This window comes from Amphiprion ocellaris, chromosome 17 (genome assembly GCF_022539595.1).
Source record: "Amphiprion ocellaris isolate individual 3 ecotype Okinawa chromosome 17, ASM2253959v1, whole genome shotgun sequence".
Lineage (NCBI taxonomy): Eukaryota > Metazoa > Chordata > Actinopteri > Pomacentridae > Amphiprion > Amphiprion ocellaris.
The window spans coordinates 31,287,795-31,303,909 of record NC_072782.1 but is presented as its reverse complement, the minus strand read 5'-3'; the positions used below and the strand labels follow the sequence as shown (position 1 = coordinate 31,303,909).

Genomic DNA, 16,115 nt, shown 5'->3' with positions numbered 1-16,115 from the left:
ACTTTTAGTGAATGTGGTTAAAAAATGATTGATTTATTGATTTGTTTCTGAGCTGCCGCTATACCATAAAGGCAAAAAAGGAAAATAAATCAATTAAAAGGAAAAGGAACCCTAAACCTTAAAATAAGTTTAATTTATTAACTTCTACCAGCTGTCTTTCCATAAATCTCATATTTTACTGTTTATTATTTAGAAACCACAATAATCCCATTCCTGTTTCACATTAATTAATTTATTTATATATATATATATATATATATATATATATATATATATATATATATATATATAGGACATTTTCTTGAATTATTTCACAGTTTTACTCCACAAACATCTTCTCTTTATGGTGGTTTGAGCAAACAAGCTTTCTTACATTTTAATTTTCCTTTTAATTTACTGTTTCCAGCAATTTTTAGGGATTCATTAGTTGAATTTACCACATTCTTTTTGGAACATATACAGTTTAAAGTCTCTAAAATGTTCTGTAAATCGTTGCTGCTGTGATTGCTCAATAAAATAAGCAGCTGTGGACATTTTTATTGCCACAAACACAACAGCAGCAGCGTTTTATCGCCTCCTCAGATGTGTTGAGGATGAAGGAGGTCGTCCGGCTGCGTTTGATTTGATTACCTCCTTGAATTAAGTATGCACGAGTCCGTGCCCGGCTGATCAATACGAATCAGGTTAAGGACTCAATTCAGTAACAAAACTATTATGTAAGAGGAAACTATGCTCGGTGTAAACACAGAGCTGCTGCCTTCTCACAGCTTCTTATCGCGGCATTTAGCGGCACAGATTTAAACCAAAGACTTGCAGCGTTTGGTTGAAGTGCAACCTTTTATGTCATATTTGGTAGAACTCTGAATGACTAAATGTGGGTTTGAGGACAGATTTTGTGCAGAATATGAACTAAAACCCTTCAAAATGTGAATTAATCGACCAAATGTCTTCATTTAGATGTCGTTTATCATCTAAGACGTCCCTCTCCTGCCTTTGTTCTCTGAATAATTGAGTCTCAGTTTTAGTTTCAGTTTGTCGCTGACAGGTGGAGCTGTTGATCTCTGGATATAAAGAACACCGAGCTGCAAAAACACCAAATATATTCAGTCTGTTTGGTGTTTGTCAGAGAAAGATGGAGAGAAATCCAACCAATAGACAGGAAAAAATAGAAATTAAAGATTTATATGAACCAGAAATAACACAAATAACATCAATAATCACATCAGAATCAGATTCATCTTTTAAATCCAACCTTATTACTGTTTTATGCTCAGTTTATTTGTTTGCTTCCTGCTTTATTTTAGTAAAAATTTTTACTAATTTACCCTTTTAAAGCTGCTCTTCAACTTAATTTGCTGGTTTTGTTATTATCAAAATAAGAATTAGTGGAACATAAAGTCCAAAAGTGTGTCACCATTTTGTTTTTGTCCATTTGCAGGCCAAACTCTTGGACTTTGGATACAGATATTTGCTGGAGGATCTTTGCGATAAACAGACCGACGGCTCCACTGAAACTGTTCTGTTGGACATCAGACTTTATTTATTATCTATCAGAAACCCAAATATCTCCTCTGTAGTTGTGTTGAAACCATATTTGTACCATTAAGGATGTAAATTTAGAAATTTAGAGCAGGGAAATGTGGATTTACCTTTGAGCAACATTCAAAAAATCATATTAAAAGTAAAAGCTACATATAGGACTTGTTCATTTCCAGTAATTTGAAGAAAGTAGTTGTTCTACTCAAACAATGGCAGAACAGAATCCCTGTTTAACATTCATTCTCTCAGACTTTGGTTAATGAAATTATACAAAACCAAAAATCCTAACCTCTGTCTTAATTTGCAGTAATAATAATAATAATAATAATAATAATAATAATAATAATAATAATAATAATAATAATAATAATAATAATAATAATAATAATAAAGCAAAATCTATAAAAATACATCAATATTACACAAGTACACTATCCTCAGCTTCTGGACTGGTTCCAGACTGGATGTTGGACTGGTTCTGGACTTTCTTGGAACTGGTTTATGTTTGGTTTCAATCTTGGTTCTCCTGGTTTTGGATGTGATTTAAAGTTGGTTTAGGATTTATTTTACTCTGGATCTGGTCCTGGATGAGGACTGGTTTCAGACTGGATGTTGGACTGGTTCTGGACTTTCTTGGAACTGGTTTATGTTTGGTTTCAATCTTGGTTCTCCTGGTTTTGGATGTGATTTAAAGTTGGTTTAGGATTTATTTTACTCTGGATCTGGTCCTGGATGAGGACTGGTTTAGGACTGTCTGGGGCACTTTTTTAGAAGTAGTTCAGGTTTGGTTTTGGTCCTCATTTTGTACTGGTTTTCAACTGTGTTTAGGACTGGCTTCAGTCTATATTCTGACTGGTTCTGAACATGTTTTTGGGGTGGTTTGGGTTTGATTTTGGTCCTGGTTTTAGATCCTTTAAGGACTGCCTGAGGACTGGTTTCAAACTGTCTTTAACTGTTCTTTAACCCCAAGAACACCAAACCTACCACCAAGCATGGTGGTGGCAGTATCATGGTCTGTGGAATTGGAGCTTTCCACAAAGTAAATGGAATAATGAAGAAGGAGGATCACCTCCACATTCTTCAGGAAAACCTAAAACCATCAGCAGAAGGTTGATCTTGGACACAGCTGGATGTTTCAACAAGACAATGAGTCCAAACACACATCAGACGCGGTAAAGAAATGGTTCCATCAGGCTAGAATGAAGGTTCTAGACTGGTCTCCCCAAAGTCCTGACTTAGACCCATCAAGAGCCTGAAGAAACGAATCCGAGTCAGAAAGACAACAAGTTTAGCTGAACTGAACCAATTCTGTCCAGAGGAGATGAAGGTAAACCAGAAACTTGTGAACAGAAACCACAAGAACCAAACTGAGGACATTTAACTAAATATTAACCCAGAGCATAATACTGCCACCACCATGCTTTGCTGTATGTATACTTTTGATCCAGCAGATTTTGTCATATTTCCAAAATAACTACAAAAAATTGACGAAATAACCAAAATACATGATTATTTTTGTTGCATGTGTTTCATTGAATCCATCTTTAAAATTCTAAGCTATAGGAGTCATTAGAAAGTCAAGACTGCCACGATATACATGGTCTTCAGAAGCATAGGTGTAAGTTTCATCCATGCATTCGTTATGAATGTTTACACGTCAACAAACATGTTCCTTACACTGCAAATAGACTTTGAATGCAGCCTGCTGGTTTCTGCTTACTGTAGCGCAATGAAAAGCAGCTCAGCAGCAGTTCAGGCCCAGATGAGGGCTTTTTTTTTTAAACCAAAAAAAGAAGAAAAAAACTGCAGACACATCTACGTGTAAAACACCCGCAATCAGAATCAGCCACCCACACAAACACTGAGCCGCCGTCAATGGAGAAGCAACACGCTCGAGTGATTCAATCAGGCTTCTTCTTTTTCCCTGCCCCCCTCCAGTCGAGGTTACAGTGAGGATCAAACACACAATTATATTATTCAAAAGGGGTTTACCGGTTCGAGGAGGCCTGAGAGCGAAGATGGAGGAGGGCTGGTTGTTCTTTAAAGGTATGGGCCGGATCAATGGGATCAATAAGTCAGGGTTCCTCAGCCTTTCATCGGCTCTCAGCCTCTCGTAGACATCAGCGTGGTGCTAAATGCGTCTCTAACTACAACATGCAGAGAATCACTCGCCTTGTTTGTTTTCTGTTTTTTTTCCCCTCTCTGCGTGATTCAGCTGTCATGTTGCTGCATCACAATATTTACAGTATTTTTTCTATATGCAGCATAAACTATGGATATTTCTAAAGATATTTGTGAAATTTAAGCTTCATGTATCAATAAAATATCACCTATCAACTCACTTTCAGCAGGTTTTTTTCTCACGTGTAAATTTGAGTCTGTTTTACCAACAATATCTGAGTAACTATTAAAAATAAAAACCTGAAATTTTCTCTGTTATTTCTCATCATGTCATTTATTCAAAATCTGTAATATTGGACAAGTAGATCAAATAATCTCTGACTATCGGTGAGTTGAAATATGAAATAAAAATTGAAGCCGCCATTAAAAGTTCCATCTTTGAGCAAAAATTAACAAAAAAAATGATAATCCAGAAGTCACCTAGTGATATGTTCTGAACCACATGTAGCTGCAGGTCACAATAATACAAAACTAAACATGTAGAATACTTTTAATATTAAATGCTTGGTCACAAAAATGAAAAGAAAGTAATTTTCCTTCAAATTTCACAACTGATTGAACAAGTTTGACAAGTTGTACCACACAAACTGAAATGTTAGCAGATAGTTTAATCCAAGTAGAGCAGAGTTTCAAAATGGTTCTGAGAAGAAGCTGTGAAAATTTCAGGTTTTTGTCTTTAATAGTTCCTCAGATATTGTTGTTCAAACAGCCTCAAATTTGAACGTGAGAAAAAACCTGCTGGAAGTTGGTCAACAGGCAGTTTTCAATAAAAATTATCTCAGAAAGTATTTGACATATGAAGTTAAAATCTCACAGAGGACATTTTAACTATCAACAGTTTAAGATTAAAAAGTTTCAAGCAAATCCGAGATAATCAAGCAGGACACTGGGGTTTTTACACCAGCAGTAAAGCATATTCATTTAGCAATACTGTACATTTGACCAACATGTCTAAGGACTTTATTTGCTGTTTGCAAATATCCTATATAGGACACTTTGAGAGCAAATTCACAAACCATCTTCCAATCTTTTCCACCACTCATTGGCTCCTTATTATAAAAATCCAACTGTTAACTGTGATTATAATTCCATATTAGTCTGTATATTATAAATACGTAGATGATACCCACCTATATATTGACAAAAATTGCTCCCAAAATCATTTAAATACAGTTTTTTAAAACTTTTCTAAACAACACGAGGGCATTAAGCCTGAGAACAGGTAAATGCAGATAAAGTCATCACCAGCGCAATAATTCTCATTATCAGCTCCAAAATCATCCCCATTATTATCATATTTATCTTCATTATAAATTAAACTTTCCACGAGTCAAAATCATTCTTCGTTTAGCGTCCGTCAAACTCAGTCTGAATCAGGCTCATAACAACAATTGTCAACAATTTCAACACCAGTTAGACCACATTTACACTTCATAGCCTTCATCATTAACCTGAACATCACCAGTTATCAATTCACAAACATTTTCATGATCAAAGTCCTCCTCGTCATTGTCATAATAATCCTTAACATCGTCACATTCATCCATTGTCTTCATATTGTATTTTAGCTTTAAGGAAATGGTTCTTTAATTCTGATTTGTTTGTAAATACCCATAATTCACTATATTAATCAGGAAGTCTCTGTAATATCAACACTGAACTTATTGGTTTCTTGGTTTATGTATCTAGATTACGTATCAGTCACAGGTTTTAGCCTCGTCTCTGCTGAACACTGTAAAAACACAGGAGTCTTCTAATATATCTGCTGAGAGGCATTATTCGACCTTGAAGCCTTTTCTCAATTCACTTGAAGGGAATGTTGAGTCAAGAGCCTGGAGAGCTGGTAACACTCATCGATGTATTATACAGAGGCTTTAAGAGTCAAGGGCTGCTAAACGTCGATAGAAACATCAAGGTGATGTTTTATTGAAGCGCCCATTCAAAGTGAATACAAGAGAAACAGAGCAGGGAGGTCGGCAAGGAGAAATGGAAATTGAGTGGAAAAGATGGACAGCAAAGAGAAAAAAGGAGTGGGATAAGAGGCTGGGAATAAAGAAAAGATAGGGGAAAAGAAATCTGATACAGAATAGGAAAAGAAACAACATTCTGTCAATCAACTTCTTTCAGCTCTGGTTGTCATAAATAATTCTTCAAAGAAAAAAGAAACTCCCAGGTTCGACTCAACTGATTAATATTTCATTATGGCTGAGCAAACACTGCTTAGATCAAGTAGATTCAACATCTGGCGTCCCTCAGGGCTCCATCATAGGCCCATTACTTTCTTACCTTTACTGTAAAGTATATTCTGCCACTTTGTTATGAGAAAACATAACATCCACGGCTATGCAGATGATACACATGTCTATATTGACAAAAATTGCTACCAAAATTATTTAAATACAGGTAGTTTGAGTACAGTAAAAGGTGAGAGAGACAAGGCAAAGAGAAAGAAGGCAAAGGAATGCATTTTCCGTTCATGAACTTTTTAAAGCTCTTGTTATGAACAGTTCTTTAAAGAAAAAAGAAACTCTCAGGTTCGAGTGAACTGGTTAATATTTGATCATGGCTGAGCAAACACTGCTTAGATCAAGTAGATTCAACATCTGGTGTCCCTCAGGGCTCCATCAGAGGCCCATTACTTTCTTACCTTTCCTGTAAAGTATATTCTGCCACTTTGTTATAAGAAAACATAACATTCATAGCTACGCAGACGATGCCCACCTATATATGAATTTCCCTCGGGATTAACAAAGTATCTATCTATCTATCTATCTATCTATCTATCTATCTATCTATCTATCTATCTATCTATCTATCTATCTATCTATCTATCTATCTATCTATCTATCTATCAAGAATTCCACCCAAAATCATTTAAATTAAGGCAGTTTAACGTTTTGTTTTTACGTAAAGCAGTCTGTGATACTTTTAACACCTAAATCACTACAGAAATCAAGTTAATTATTAAGAGAAAAAGTTAAAATGGCAAAGAAGGGGAAATGATTAATTTTCTGTTGATCAACTTCTTTAAGCTGTGGCTCAGAGAAAAAAGAAATTGCCAGGTTCGACTTTACTGGTTAATATTTCATTAACACTGAGCACACACTGCTTAGATAAAGTCGATTCAACATCTGGTGTCCCTTAGTGATTCATCATAGGCCCATTACTTTTTTGCCTTTATTGGAGAGTATATGTTTCTACTCCATTATAAGAAAGCATAAGGTTCACAGCTATGCAGACAATACCCACCTATATATGAGACATAATTTACTACCATAATCATTTAAATTAAGATAGCTTAACTTCTTATGGTCATGTAAACCATTATTTGCTGCATTTAACACTTAAGTTGATACAGAAATCAAACACTTAGATTTTTGTCCTTATAATAATATAACCTGCCAGTTTGTTAGAAGAAAACACAATGTTCACAGCTACACAGAGGATACCCACTTATACATGAGACATCTTGATCCCAAAATCATTTGAATTAAGGTAGTTTAATTTCTTTACTTTAATGTAAAGCCTTTTGTGCTGCATTTAGCATTTGAATTGATAGAGAAATAAGGTTCATTATTAAGAGTAAAAGTTGAAAGAGAGGAAGTGAGTGAGCCGGCGAGCTTTGGTTTCATCTTACAGTTGGAGAGCAGCTCAGCAGAGTCATTACAGACTGTTTTCATCTCCACCACAGAGATACATCACAGCTCGACAGCTTCAGTCTCCACAGAGCCCAGTCCTGCTGCTGATGGACACCAATTCCCACAATGCAATTTATACAAGAAATGGACGACATACTCACAAAACAGTGACAAATTTATGTCCAGTGGTGCAACAGCTCAGAAGCTGTACTTTCCTGAATTCACAGTGACCACTTGTCTTAGTTAGGGTCCAAAAACGACAGCTCACATCACAGTTTTGACGTTTACATATAATACATGGGCCTAAACTTTTCTTTTTTTGTCTTTTCTGCTCTCTGAAAAGCAACTACGGTGCCCTCCATGTATAGTAGCAATAAACTGTAGGTCAACAATTCACAACCAGTGTTGTTCTACCTGTAAAATGGAAGTAAATGGACTTGAAGTGTAAAAAATACACTCTTTACACTGGTTTTAGGTGTGTATAGTGATTAAAATGCAAGTTACATGCAGACAGATGGATTGATAGAATATTATTGAGAGTATTTGTTCTGTCAGATGATATGAATGGTCAAAACAACACTGCATCAGTCTTTACCCTGCAATACTTTTAGCTTCATAGGAAACAGTGTTTTCAAAAACAGCTTAAATTGACTAAATTAACATTATGTTGTTTTTAAGATGCTGGTTTAGACAAATCGAGCGACTCACTGTTGGGCTCAGATTAGGTTGTAGGGCTGGATTAACTGACTCATAACATTTATGCATAGATGCAAACTAGAGATGACAGGACATTAGATTTTAATGGGTTTCGTTTATCATCCACTGATATGATGCATTAGATATCTTAGCTAATTTATTTATAAATCATCCACAACATTAAAACCACTGGCAGGCTAAGTAGTTCCATAGAACTGTCAAAACTTTTGATTGAAATGTTGCACGAAAATTTTAAAAAGAAAATGCCTCTTGGGTCAGTTTCCATTAACTGCTTTGGGCCCAATAAACTAAGGCTGCATAAAGTCAACATAAGGGGGCGCTACAGGCTACATGACTGTAATAAATTGAGTACATGAGCAGGAAACCAAGCAGATATTTATCAACTTGAAGAAGACGAAAAAAATAAAAATTTCGCCATCTAGGAGAGAAAAAAAATGAAAAGAAGTCTTAAGGAATCCCTTCCGAAAGTTTCGGAAAAGGTGAAATTTTAGTCTCATGTCTGCATGTGATGTCTCTCATGAAGTGCATTAACTTTTTTTTTGAAGATCTAAAAAAAACACCTTAAAGGAGCATAAAAACGCTAGAGACAGTTTTTTTTTAAAAAAGTTTTTCTAATGCAATTCTTCAGTATTTGGATAAAATACCATTATAGAACCACAAATATTGATAATCTTGTTAAAAAGCAATGTTCTGTTGGGAAACTTGGTTCATGGCATTCACGTACCCCCTAGTAAACATGACAATGCTTTTTTCTAGATGGTATCGGACTCCCTTGGCAGCTCAATCTCCACCGCCACTCTGCAAATACTGCTTAGAACCAACTCGAGGAACACGACCAAGAGCCAAAGCGACTGATGAAGCCTCCAAGTCTCAAGTATCTGTGGGATCCACATGGAGAGCCCAAACCACAACCTACAGGAACTAAAGGATTTGCTGCCAACTTTCAGGTACCAAATGCCACAAAACACCTCCAGAAGTTCCATTTCCATGACCCAATGGAGCTTTGGACAACTTTCCTTCGCTAGAAACCATTAAAATATACTATATTTCTTTCTCACACTTAGCCAGCAAACACGACACATTGATACCTATTGAGAAACGGCAGCTAGTATCCACGTTAGTGCTAATCCAAGAGTCTCCAACAAATCAGGAAACAACAGAAGGTTAAAAAAAACAGCTCAGACAAGTGAAACAAGCATAAAGACGAATACTAATGTTAGCATCTACCAGATGCTGAGCACAGAAACCTCATGTACGATATGATGAGCCTTTATTTGTGCAAACATTTATGAAATATCAGTGGAAAAATGAAAATAAACCACAAATGTGTATATGTATGTAAGTTTAGACCGTCTACATTCCCCTCGATGTGGAACTAACAATGTTGTATCCACTTTTAAATGTAGAAATATTGATGTAGAACAGAGTTTTTAAAGGTGAGCACCAAAAAGAACCATTACATTATAACATTAAACTAGTCTTATAAGAACCTTAGTGAGGATATAAGAAATATTATTGACCAGATCACCAACATACATAAATATAACTACACAGAAACTCATTAAAATCCAAGTCCTTGATTAAATCTTCGCTAATTTTGAACTTCCAAGGCACCAGGCAGGACATTTTCCTCTTTTCCTGTTTATTTTCTACTCTGCCTGGGTCCGGGATGTTCAGCCAGACTCTGAGGTAAAAGATGGAAATGAAGCAGCAGAGATTGAGAAGCAAATACTGAGCGACACGTGGGAAAAAAAAGGGATTCTGGCGATCGATACAGCTGAATATAAACACAGAAGTCTGTCAGACGGGCAGACAGGCTTCATCCTGGAGGAAATAAAATGGTTTCTTTCACAAAAGGCTGCAGAGTTTTATCTCAGTGCCTCTTTTTCCTCAGATTCTGGGTGTAATTTTGATTCATTTTTGCCTCTTTTCTTTCCCCTTTGTCTCCATTATCTCTTTGACTGTTGTCTTTCCTCTCCTTCCTGCCCCTCCTACCTTTTCTCCTCCTTCTTCTCCTTCTTCTTCTCTTCTCTGTTTCTTTTTTTTTTCTTTTTTTATTGCACCATTACCACTTAAGCCCTGGTATCCATTACACAAAGGGCATATAAGTGCAGGGTAAGTAGTAAAGTCGCCCTTCAGCGTTCACTCCGCCGCTCGTGTGTGGCGCCACATTCGGACGCTTTCGACACTCCGTCATGATGTTTGGATTCACTCGTTCATCAGCAGCGACGCCGTTAACGCGGCTGAAATGTCACAAACCCTTTTAATTCTGCCTCTGCAGCTCTGAAGCAGCTGAAATCTACAGAAAAAATGACTTTATTTGATGCATTTGATGTCAAAACTCAATGAGAACTTTCCAGTGTGAGGCTAGAATCTTATATATTATGTCTGATACATACTATCTCACTATTACTGCAAGTATTTTTTGATTCTACGTATATTTTAGCTTAATTATTTAAAATTTTCTGTAACATATCACACATATCGTATTGTATTCTTCATTGCACTGCATTTTCCCATTAATTTTTTCTTTTGTTTTCTGAGCAACATCCAGCCAAAAAATTCCCCTCAGGATCATAACATGAGTTAAAATAAGATAAAACTAATATTTAACCTCAGTATAATCACCAGTACTACTTTATCCTGTTTTATTCTCGCCTTATTTTAGTTATTTATCTATTTCAGTATTGGATCCTACTTAAATCTAATTGTTTACTGTTGGTCATCACCTTTTTTTTGGTTTGTTTTCTGAGCAACATCAGGCAAAATAATGTCCTTCGGGATTAATTAAGCTTAATCTTTATTCCTCTGAACGTGAAATGCATGTTATCTTTAAAGAAATCATCAAAACTACAATACTCAGAAAAACACTAAATGACACGGAATAAGAAATGCAGCAGTGTGTACAGTGTAGGAAAAGAAATAAATAAATATGATACAATAACGAAATCAAAGACATAAGCTAAAATCATTCAGTTTTATCTTATCTCATCGTATTTCTTCAGATCATATCTTATCTTGTCTCATTGTATCTCGTGTCATATTGTATCATATCTCATCTCATCGTGTCATACCTTATCTCATCTCGTTGTATCTCATCTTGTCTCATCATATCTTATCCACTGTATCTGATATCATGTGCAATATGTCATATTGTGTCATATCTCATCTTATCGTGTCTTGTATCATATCTCATCTCATTGTATGTCATCTTATCTTATGGTATCATATCTCATTGTATCATATCTTATTTTTCCTCACTGTATCTCATCGTATCTCATCTCATCGTGTCATACCTTATCTTATCTCATCTCATTGTATCTCATCTTGTCTCATCATATCATATCTTATCTCACTGTATCTGACATCATATTGTATCATATCTCATCTTATCTCATTGTATGTCATCTTATTTCATTATATCATATCTTATGGTATCATAGCTCATCGTATCGTATTTTCCCTCACTGTATCTCATCTTAACTCATCATATTATATCTTATCTCATCTCGTATCATATTGTATCAATCAATCAATCTTTATTGGTCATTGCACATTTTCATATACAACGAAATTTCATTTGAGCTGCCCTGCCAATGACAGCTCCGGCTGCTACGCAGTGCTGCGCGCACCTTTCTTGAAGAAAAAAAGAAAAAGGACATGTTGGGATCTGGGTAGGGATAGCAGAGGGTAAAAGAAAAAAATCATATCGTATCGTATCTCATCTCATCTTATCTCATTGTATCATATCTTATCTCATCTTATCTCATCATAATATATCTTATCTGATCTGATCTCGTATCATATTGTATCGTATCTCATCTCATCATCTCATCTTATCTCATCACACCATATCTTATCTCATTGTATCTCGTATCATATTGTATTGTATGTCATCTCATCGTACCTCATTTCATCTTATCACATGGTATCTCATCATATCATACCTTATCTTATCTCATCATATCTCATGTCTCATATTGTATCTCATCTCATCGTATCATATCTTTTGTTATCGTATCTCATCTCATCCCATCTCATCTTGTCTTATCTTACCTTTATTCCTCTGAATGTAAAAAGCATTTTTTCTTTTTAAAAAAACACCAAAATTACAGTATTTGCTGGGGCCAGAAACAGTGAAAAACTGCTAAAAATAAACTGGAGCAACTTATCTGTGATGTTTTATTAATCTTAACAGATAAAACTTTATTAATCCCAGAAAAAGTTCTTTTACCAGGTTTGGCTCAGAAAAAGTAAAAATAACATAAAATAAGAAATGCAGCAGTTTTTTAAAAGTAGAAAAATGATAATATATGAGTACAATACGGCTCTGATAAACCTAGAATAGAGGAGTAAACAGTAAAACTTTCATTTATACTGAGACAATATAGTAGATAATAATAAAGTTTTATCTTATCTCAACCTTTTTTTCCCTCTAAATGTAAAAAATCATCAAAACTGCAACATTTATCCACAGCCAGAAACAACTCCTCAGCCGTAAATTTGACCTAATATAACTTTATAATCGTTACATTTTATCAAAATGACTAAAAATACTCCAAAAATGAACCATTCGCAACACAGCGGGGGAAAAAATGTAATTCTGCCATCTGTACAGTTATGAAACCTTCAGTGACTAAAATTTGACCAACAGTAGAATTCAGGGACGTCTCGGTTGAACTGCAGGCAGTGTTTTTACAGAAACGGGTATAAAATGAGGTAAAAACATAAATAGTAAAATATCTATCCAGGTTTTTATTGTGTCGGTCGCACCTGTGGGTGTTCTGGTTCCATTTTCTTTAAATTTTTGGTGAAATGAGTAAAGAAATTAAACTTGAGATGCTAAAGTTCAGAGAAACACACTGGATGCATCAAATCTAAGCACTCACAGTGTAGCACTTAGTGTGTGTGTGTGTGTGTGTGTGTGTGTGTGTGTGTGTGTGTGTGTGTGTGTGGTCATACTTAATGCACCACGAGGCTTTTTCCGTTTTGAAAATCGGAGACAGATCAACGGACCGAAGCTTCTCTGAGCAGAAACACAAACGAATGAATCTATCAGACAAATAATCCTTTAAATTCTGTTTTAACAGAATCTGATCAGAAAAAGGAGCATCGATTGATTTATTGATTATCAATACGTGTTCTTTAGACTCTGATGTGTTTAAAACAGGGACAAATTCATTACAAGGAGGTAATCCTTGTTGATTTTTGGTTGTTCAACATTTTAAACTGTTATTTTTTTTTAAACAATTTACTTGTATTTTACAGGTTTTTCCTTGTTTCGTTAAATTACACATAATATCTGGAAAATCACAAGGAAAAAGGACTAAATTTACACTTTAAGCATAAAAAATAAACTGGTGAAAAATGTAAGTAATATCAAAATTCTAAAAAGTAATTTTAAAAAATGTTATTACTCTTCTATTTCTATTCTTTCTATTGTTATAAGTTCCTTTTTCTTTTATTTGTTGTTTTACAACATTTGACTGTAAAATTAAATTCATAATATATAATAAATATATAAATGTAGATCTGTTTACATATAACAACTAAAAACCTGCTGAGCTGAGAGCAGAATAGAGAGCAAAGCAGCAGAACCTCGATGACATCAAACTCCTCTGAGGCCATTTCCTCATCGGCTCGATGACATCACTGAGCCACCGGCGGCCCTGATTGGTCGACCGGTTCGTCCTGGTAAACAAGCTGAGATGCATTACTGGAGTGTGTGTGTGTGTGTGTGTGTGTGTGTGTGTGTGTGTGTGTGTGTGTGTGTGTGTGTGTGTGTGTGTGTGTGTGTGTGTGTGTGTGTGTGTGTGTGTGTGTGTGTGTGTGTGTGTGTGTGTGTAAGACCTTTGTCCGGTGATGTTACCACAGAAATCCAGATTATTGGCTGATAAAGCGTCTCTGCTCTCACACTGATCCTCTGATTATTTCAGTCTTTGTTCCTCCTATTATAAAAACAACATGAAAGCCTGAACATGGAGGGAATATTTACCCTTAAAAGACTAAAATAATCCAAACAGACTGAAATAAAGACGAATGACCTTAATGTAAACAAGACTGGAGTGCAGTGGTTTCTACTGGAGACTGAAATACTCGTAAATTATTCACTGGAAAGAAAAATTAGTTTAAAAAAAAAAAAAAAAAAAAAAAGTTTAAATATGTGCCAGAAAAAATAAGTCGAAAAATGGTGGAATTTCTCTGCAAAACACAGTGAAAATTACTGCAAAACATCTGTAAAATAACAATAGTTTTAGCTGATCTAAATACAGTAAAACTGTCAGAAATTGTAAAAAGATAAATCTGTTATGTTTAAAATCCTGTAACAATAATAATAATAATAATAATAATAATAATAATAATAATAATAATAATAATAATAATAATAATAATGCAAAATCCTATACTACTACTACTACTACTAATAATAATAATAATGTAAAATCCTATAATAATAATTATATAAAAATCTAATGAATATGGTGCAAGATGATCTAAATGTGATGCTCAGTCTATTAAATTTTGTTTGTTTATATCCTCTATTCTCATTTTACTACTTAAACTAAATGAACATGTGACAAATAAAAACTATGATGGAAACTGTGGAGCCATAAACCAACAAAACCCACTTTAAATTAACTTTTTTCCATTAATATTAATAATTCCCAGACAATTATTGACATTTTTATCAGAAAAGCTGCAGAATTTAAAGGTTTGATCTGTACTAAAAATGAATAAAATAAAGAAAGGTGAAGAAAACATTGTGTCTGATGTTAAAAAAACGAACTTTTTTTGCAGCCAAAAGAGAAAAAAAACAACCTTTAACCTGCAGAATGTTGACAGTCGGAGTGTTTGTTCATTGTAACACACTCTAACACACATTAACACACTGTAACACACACTAACACACATTAACACACTGTAACACACTGTAACACACATTAACACACTCACTAATAGCTGACGAGTTAAAAGTCTTTTTTCTTATCAGTTCTGTGGTTTTTTTTTTTTAGTTTTTTGGAGTCTGAATCGCTGCTCCGACTCTCAGACAGGAAGATAAAAGTCTCATCAATAGATTATATTGATCACTGATCGATCAGAAGGAGGCTGCAAACAGACGCTCTGTCAAAAAACACTGTAACGTTTGCTGTTGTCTGGAAGAAAAGCTACAGTATCTCACAAAAGTGAAAAAAAATTCCACCAAAACCAACATTCAGTTTAAAAATAAAGTGAAAATAAAGCAAGAAAATCACTAAATCTGCTTCTTCTGAGCTCTGAAACTAAAACTGTGACTTTCAAAATGATGTTTTGACAAATTTCAGACTGAATTTATGAGCAACTGATAAATCAGCCAATTAAAGCGAATAAGCTCGTTAGCGTGGAGTTGGTTGGATGGAGATGGATGGATGGAGATGGATGGATGGAGATGGATGTGCATATTCAGCTCCATAAAGTGTTAATAATGTGGTTTAAATGTGCAGAAAAGCTTCAATTAGAACTCATTTGCAATAAAACACAACTTTACACCAAAAGAAGACACTGATTTAACAAGAAAATGACTTTTTTAGGGTAAAAAGGAACATTTTTACGTTTATATTGATTATTAATCTCCTCTTCCTCTGTTTTCATATCAAACCGCACATTTTTCCGTCCTCCTTTTTCCTATTTTTCCTTCTCCAGCCGCTCGTCTCTCTTCCTATTGTTTGTTCTCCTCCCCCTTCCTCCCCTTCCTCCCACCGTCTCTTCCAGGAACTAGTCTGGATCGGGTTCCTGGGGATCGATGGAGATGCCGGTCCGTCACCGTCGCCGGTATTAATGCTCTTTTAATCTGCTCGGGATTACAGCCATCGATCGGAACAAACTGCTGCTTCATGTTTGTTCAGAAATAAACAGAAAACAACAAACGGCGTCCACTTCCTGTTTACAAACGGCGTCCACTTCCTGTTTCTGAGCATTGATCGGCTGCAGATTCACATCAGCATGTTTACATACAAACCATTTGCAATTATTAAACCATATGCATGTTTAATTAGAGGTTCT

At 35.1% G+C, this 16,115-nt stretch overlaps 1 protein-coding gene and 1 long non-coding RNA gene across 2 annotated transcripts in view; one reads left to right on the top strand and one right to left on the bottom strand.

The window, feature by feature from the left end:
- LOC129350949 (uncharacterized) overlaps nucleotides 1-14,375 on the top strand; it is a 38,620-nt gene extending 24,245 nt beyond the window's left edge. The window contains exons 2-3 of the long non-coding RNA XR_008604547.1: nucleotides 8,832-9,022; nucleotides 10,153-14,375. This is a non-coding gene — a long non-coding RNA (uncharacterized LOC129350949). The remainder of the gene's footprint in view (nucleotides 1-8,831; nucleotides 9,023-10,152) is intronic.
- onecut2 (one cut homeobox 2) overlaps nucleotides 1-16,115 on the bottom strand; it is a 52,055-nt gene that overhangs the window by 15,639 nt on the left and 20,301 nt on the right. The window lies entirely within an intron of this gene.